The 7,500-nt window shown below is 47.7% G+C and overlaps 1 protein-coding gene across 2 annotated transcripts in view; it reads right to left on the reverse strand.

Annotated features, from left to right (window-relative positions):
• Positions 1 to 7,500, reverse strand: part of LOC123516462 (SIN3-HDAC complex-associated factor-like) — a 92,133-nt gene that overhangs the window by 66,361 nt on the left and 18,272 nt on the right. The window contains exon 1 of one of the 2 annotated variants that reach the window (XM_045275772.1): positions 7,224 to 7,334. The exons of the other annotated variant lie outside the window; for it this stretch is intronic. The gene's annotated coding sequence lies outside the window, so the exon portion shown is untranslated. Of the gene's footprint in view, positions 1 to 7,223; positions 7,335 to 7,500 lie in introns of those variants that run through there. 2 annotated transcript variants of the gene reach the window in all.

Genomic DNA, 7,500 nt, shown 5'->3' on the forward strand with positions numbered 1-7,500 from the left:
GGTGGTGGTGGTATAGTAGGAGTGATAGCAATGGGCGTGGCGATGGTGGCTGTGATGGTAGTTGGCAGGTAGAACATGGTAGTGATGGTATTAGTCTTGTCACTCGTGCACGCCGCCATCATTTCAACTACACCATAGCGAATCAGTACAGACAATGATAAGTAGGCGGCTATATGTTTCGTGACGTGAGTAGAGACATACATACATACAGACAAACAGGGGGATGGTATCAAGTAGGCGTATATCCACATGACTTGGGCCAGAAGTGAAGGCAAGGCAGTGATGGGAATAATACTAGAGGTGAAAATAGAAATGTTACCAGCAGCATTGACTTCAGGAGTGATTCACGGCAGGTTGCAAAGGTGGTGTTGAAAGCGTAAAGTTTGATTCATGGCGGTGGTGGTGGAGAGTACTCTGGAAGGTGGTGATGGTGGTGGTCCTAAAGGGTCGCCTATTGATCTGCATCGCTGACCCTCCTCCCCCTTCACCCCTAGGCACCCTCACCCATGCTGGTGGTGGTGAGTGCAGCTGCTGCTACTACTACTACTACTACCACCACTCCTCTTCCTCCTACCACTACTACTACTATTACCACAACTACTGCTACTACTACAATTACCACCATCATCACCACCACCGCTACTACACCTACTCCTACGACTACAGCTGGTGCTGCTACTGTTCATATTTACCACTAATCAATCAACTGCTGGCGTCACTACAACTTCAATAACTGCACTGATGAAAAACACGAAGGGATGCGTCTCTCTCTCTCTCTCTCTCTCTCTCTCTCACACACACACACACACACAACACTTCCGCCTTCCTAAAGCACCACTGACACACACACAAACACACACCACTATCACCCACATTCTCACCACAACCAACCAAAACTGCCATGACTACCACACCCACCACACCCATCCATACTTCATCACCCTACTGGGCAACCACACCCAAACAAGATAAGGTTCAAGGTCTTACAGTAAGCCACCACCGCCACACCACCACCACCACTATCACCACAACCTCTGCCCACTACAACTATACCACCTCCACCACCACCACAACTATTACTTCTATCAGAGGCCCTTTGTGGTGATATACAGAGGGCGTTACGTAAGTCCAGAATTCCACAGCTATCGCATAACAAGGCTGAGGAAATAGATACTGCAACTAGGAAGACAGCTAGGGAAGGGAAGGAGGAGTGAGGGAGGGGAAGAACGGCAGAGAGGAGGGAAGGAATGGAGAGTGAGAGTGTAGGACGACAAATATTAGTGGATGTGGACTCTCTCTCTTGAATGCCTTACGCTATTCCAACAGGTGCCAGAGAGAGAGAGAGAGAGAGAGAGAGAGAGAGAGAGAGAGAGAGAGAGAGAGAGAGAGAGAGAGAGAGAGAGAGAGAGAGAGAGAGAATGCTTATATTCTCTATCTCTCAGGATGCAGAGGGCAGGCCCGACTTCAGGGCGCCAATATCACCTTTTAACACATGCCCCCCACACCACCATCATCCCATCCCTTTCTCCCTCTCTGCTATGGGGGGCGCGTGCGCACTAGGAGAGGGAGCAAGAGAGCACCCTCACCTATGACACACCCACACACACACACAGACGAGATGGAAGCGCAGAGGACGTGACGTAGAGCAAGAGGAAAGAAGGCAAGGAATGTTGTGAAGAAAGGCGTAGTGGCGAGAGTTTAGGGAGGAGACTCAAACAAGATATCAACGCAGTATTCAGTCAGTCCTTGACTGGATTACGTCATCGCTGGAGGGATAGGAGAGAGAGAGAGAGAGTGCAGGAGGGAGGGTGGGGGGGATGGAGGAAGTGAAGGAGGGAAGAGAGAAAGAAAGGAAACTTTATTTGGTAATGTCTTTGGTTTGTGTAGTAGAGTGTTAAGTGCGTCTCTCTCTCTCTCTCTCTCTCTCTCTCTCTCTCTCTCTCTCTCTGCTAACCAGCCGACCAAGTAATGAGGCCAAACTACACCTTCCTGTGACACAATTCTCTACCACCCTCCTCCCTCCTCTTCCACTCTACATCTCTCTCACTCTCTCTCTCTCTCTCTCTCTGTAGCAGCCATAGATATCCTTTAATCCCAGCCCTCTCCCCCACCACTACCCACACGCTCCAAATCACAGGTGTAATCCAGACTCGCAACCACACCTGAAACTCGCTAGGTACACGCGTTTGTCCTTGACCAATCTCTCTCTCTCTCTCTCTCTCTCTCTCTCTCTCTCTCTCTCTCTCTCTCTCTCATATACACACATGCACAAACTTTTTCTTGCTTTCAAGGTGCTTGCTTACGTACGTACTGTGTGTGTGTGTGTGTGTGTGTGTGTGTGTGTGTGTGTGTGTGTAATTTGAGTGTTATTTTTCTACAAACTGCACAAATTTTCCCACTACGAGACTTTACTTAAAACATTTCCAACTACTACTAATGTTACTACACCACCATCACCACCGCCACCACTAACTAAAACGCCAGACAGACTCCCTCATCATTTCCCTCCACAACTTTCATCACACAGAACATTCCCACACTTCCCAACTTTCATTCTGCAGTTCCTAATTTTCCGATAGCGATGGAATAGGGATGGGAAGAAGGGGGGAGTGGGAGTGGGAGCGGGGGGACGGGGAGGAGTGGTAGCCAAGGCATGAGGTTGAGGGGAGTGGGGGTGGCTTGAGATACACCTGTGTGGGTGGGTGGAAGGATGGAAGAGGAGAAAATCAGGTCGAGAGAAGTGAAAGTGCGAAGATGAAAGTGGAACAGTGAAACAGGAAGAGGCGAAAGTGGAGAGAGAGAGAGAGAGAGAGAGAGAGAGAGAGAGAGAGAGAGAGAGAGAGAGAGAGAGAGAGAGAGAGAGAGAGAGAAAGGGGGTGCAATGTTACGCTTCATAAGAAAAATGTGAAAGAAAAGGAAATAAAAAAAAAAAAAAAAAAAAACATGGACACAAGAATGAAGTGAAAGCAGGAAGTGATACCAAGTACAGTAGATCTGGGAGGAGGAGGAGGAGGAGGAGGAGGAGGAGGGCGTTTTCCACGAGTATAATAAATGCATACATGTATACAAAGGGAACATTAACGGAACAATTTATCTTACTCGTAGAGAAAAATGAATGAATGATAACAGAAAATGAGAGAAAACGTGTAAGAGAAAACGAGAAGTGAACAAGATAAACGATACAAAACAAGTCACACCCACGAATATATATATATATATATATATATATATATATATATATATATATATATATATATATATATATATATATATACATACACACACACACACACACACACACACACACACACACACACACACATATATATATATATATATATATATATATATATATATATATATATATATATATATATATATAAACACACACACACACAATAAGAATAAATATCAGATTTATACGCAAAACTAAAATGCTAAAACTATAAAAAGATACCACTACCATTTATATACAAAGTACATTGAACAATAACATAAACAAAACATAACATACACATAACAAAACAACAAAGTCGAGACAGACAAGGAAAAGACTCGTATATGGCAACTGTGTCGAATTATCACAACCACTCCCTCCCCCCATCCCCCTAACACACATTTCCTTGGTCTTGACGCAAATCTTGATAAGAAGTTCACTTGTACTCGACACTGACTGAGCTACGTGACATCACAGCTAGGGACACCACTGCACTTCCTAATGAACCACCGTGAAAATTTTAGAACCAATGTCAGAAGAAATAAGCAGAAGAAAGCAGAAACAGACACGAAAATTTACACGACGAAGATGACACACAACCCTAAATGCTGACAGGAAGTGTGTGTGTGTGTGTGTGTGTGTGTGTGTGTGTGTGTGTGTGTGTGTGTGTCGCAGCGTTATACTCGTACAGAACGTGACGGAGAGGAAGGGGAGAGGGAGGGTGAATAGTGACGCAACAAGGGTGAGAAAGATTACGAGAGGACGGGAGGGAGGTGGAACGGGAAGTGGTGCCATAGGGAGGGAGGGAGGGAGGGAGTGAGGGAGGGAAGGAAAGACAGAGAGGTGCAAGGACTGGAACGGAATGACAGAAGGAATGGGGAACAGGAAGAAAGATGAATGGGAGGAGGTAGTACTTGTGACGAAGAGGAAAAATAGGAAATAAGAGAAAGGGAGAAAGTGGGAGAAGAGGAAAAAGAAAGTATGCAAGAATGAGTAATGGGAGGATTCAGGAAAGAGAAAGGCATATGTACATGAATGAAGGAGGGAGGAAAGGACGGATTGACAAAAAGAGGAGGAGGAGGAGGAGGAGGAGGAGGAGGAGGAGGAGGAGGAGGAGGAGGAGGAGGAGGAGGGTTACCTTATTGATAAAAAAAAGGAGGTCATTTGATCCTACTATGGAGAGAGAGAGAGAGAGAGAGAGAGAGAGAGAGAGAGAGAGAGAGAGAGAGAGAGAGAGAGAGAGAGAGAGAGATTTTCCTTCCCACACCCCTACACCGAGGTCGCGCCCAAAGAAGCAAGATAAAACACAAACCCGAAGCTGTCACTAAACAACCAAACAAAACAACACATGGCCTCAACACGTCCGCATGTTTGTGCTTTGAGAGAGAGAGAGAGAGAGAGAGAGAGAGAGAGAGAGAGAGAGAGAGAGAGAGAGAGAGAGAGAGAGAGAGAGAGAGAGAGAGAGAGAGAGAGAGAGAGAGAGAAAGGTAATTGTAATGAGTCCTTTTACTAAATCGGGGCGCGGCCTTCGAGAGAGAGAGAGAGAGAGAGAGAGAGAGAGAGAGAGAGAGAGAGAGAGAGAGAGAGAGAGAGAGAGAGAGAGAGTGTTTACTATCGATACAATACCACACTCACCATCACCATCCAGCATTACCTTGACCCACCGCCACACAATCACCAGGCAACTTCTTCCTTCATTCAAATTTCTAAGATAATTTTTTCCACCTGCTGACCTGAGAGAGAGAGAGAGAGAGAGAGAGAGAGAGAGAGAGAGAGAGAGAGAGAGAGAGAGAGAGAGAGAGAGAGAGAGAGAGACCTTCCTCATACCACCTGACACAGTTAAGACTAGGAATGCCAGATTAGCGGGGAGGAAGGGAGGGAGGGAAGGAGGTGGGGGATTCGGTGAGGAGAATGATTAAGGTGCACAAGAGAAGTGTGTCGAAATAGTTAAAGAGAATACAGTGGAGGATGAACAGGTGTCAAAGAGTTAATAGGTGGTGTTGATAATGGTGACGTAAAGCATGACTCACTTAAGCTGTGTGTGTGTGTGTGTGTGTGTGTGTGTGTTAAAGGAGTATCCTCATGTTGCTCAATAAAAAATATATACATAAAAAAAGGAAAGTTAAATACGTGTCATGGATCTTGTATCATGACACACACACACACACACACACACACACACACACACACACACACACACAACAACAACAACAATATCTAAGAGACAAAGCCTTTTAACTCAAATCTTTCAGAAAACAATAACATCACCACCACCATCAATACCTCACACAGAACCTCCATCACACCTAACAAGACACACAAACGCCCAAAACTTCCACACACACACCTACATACCTTCCCTTCCTCCCAAAACCCATCCCTGCAACCCACCACTAACTCACCCATCCCTATAAACCACACCCACTCGCCCTGACCTGAAGAAGTACTGGAGGAGGAGGAGGAGGAGGAGGGGAAAGATGAGGCAGGGGAGGGGGAAGGAAATGCCTTTTACGTGAGAGAGGCTGCCGGGGATGGCTGGTGCTCCGGGCGAGGTGATGGGTTTTAGAATGACCACTGTATAAAGGGTTGTGGGAGGCAGTGGGCGAGGAGGGGTCGAGAAAAGGGCGTAGAGGCAAGGAGGATCACAGGACGGGTCGGGAAGGGGGGGGGCGTAGAGGCAAGGAGGATGACAGAAGGGGTCGGGAGGGAGGCGTAGAGACAAGGAGGATGACAGGAGGGGTCAGGAGGGGGGCGTAGAGGCAAGGAGGATGACAGAAGGGGTCGGGAGGGGGTCGTAGAGGCAAGGAGGATGACAGGACGGGTCGGGAGGGGGGAGTAGAGGCAAGGAGGATGACAGGAGGGGTCGGGAGGGGGTAGTAGAGGCAAGGAGGATGACAGGACGGGTCGGGAGGGGGGCGTAGAGGCGGAGGATGACAGGAAGGGTCGGGAAGACGGGGTGGATGCAGTGTAACAAGTGAAGCTAGAAGGCTTGCTATACTGTCGCAATGGGTATGAGTGTGATAAACTGAAGGAAGGAAGGAAGGAAGGAAGGAAGGAAGGAAGGACGAAAAAAAAGAGGAAAGAAAAAGAAAGGAAGGCTGGAAGAAAGGAAACGGGACACGTAAAGGGGATAAACACATGAAACAGGAAGTTAGTGTAATAACTTAAGGCGGCCAGTAAGTTGTCATTTCCACTGTTTCCTTTCCCTCAGTTCCTTATTATCCCACACAGCTCCCTTCCCCCTGCCTACGATGCGACAAAGAGGGAGATAGAGAAGGAAGACAGAGGGCGTAGAACAAGCATCCTTACACCCTCCAATCACTGCTACCACTACTAACGCAAACACACCACTACGGCAATAACACCCAATATCATTGCCGCCACCACCGCCAATACCATTACCATTATCACTTGCGCTGCCTGTCATTATGCTTGTTTACCATCGCTATTACCAATACTACAAATATCAGGCTAAAACAACTCCAATTTTGTAAGACTTTAAACGAGAAAATTATACAATGGTGTGTGTGTGTGTGTGTGTGTGTTAGAGGGTTGCTGTAGACAGGTGTGACAACTACAGTAAGGTAAGCATGTTGATATGAAGGTTGTGTAGGGAAACTCTATACATGGTGAAATGGTGGTGGTGGTTGTGGTGGCGGCAGGGAAAGGTAAGTGGTGGCAGCAGCAGCAGCAGGCACGCAAGTCAGGGCCACCATCACCAATGACTCAGTTCTCTTCACTCTCCTCCCTGAAGTTACGCAAAGCATTCTCTCTCTCTCTCTCTCTCTCTCTCTCTCTCTCTCACACAAGTAATATAAGTCAAAGCGAAGCTTGAACAGCTGCATCGAAGACTATCAAATTTCCTGAAGTTCAAATGCATATGACACACACACACACACACACACACACACACACTGGAGCGGCAGCGCACCGGTACGAGCAACTGCAGTAGCAGCAGCAGCAGCAACAACAACAGTGCCGGCCGTGGCAGGCTGGCATCACTGACCCATTTCCACGCGAGGCTCCCGGACCGGCGGACTGGAGGCACCGGACCCTGCACTAGAGCGCCCCGGCCCGGCACACCTCCCCTGGCCTCACTATTGATCGCTAGGGCCCAGCCGGCGTCCCCTTCTGCCCCAGCGTGGGTACAACAGGAGGAGAGATGAACCTGGACCGTGGGGAGGCCAGGACACGTTAGTCGAGGCACGCCAACTGTGTACGTATGTGCGTTCGGCTTCAGAGAGAGAGAGAGAGAGAGAGAGAGAGAGAGAGAGAGAGAGAGA

Source organism: Portunus trituberculatus, chromosome 41 (genome assembly GCF_017591435.1).
Source record: "Portunus trituberculatus isolate SZX2019 chromosome 41, ASM1759143v1, whole genome shotgun sequence".
Taxonomy (NCBI): domain Eukaryota; kingdom Metazoa; phylum Arthropoda; class Malacostraca; order Decapoda; family Portunidae; genus Portunus; species Portunus trituberculatus.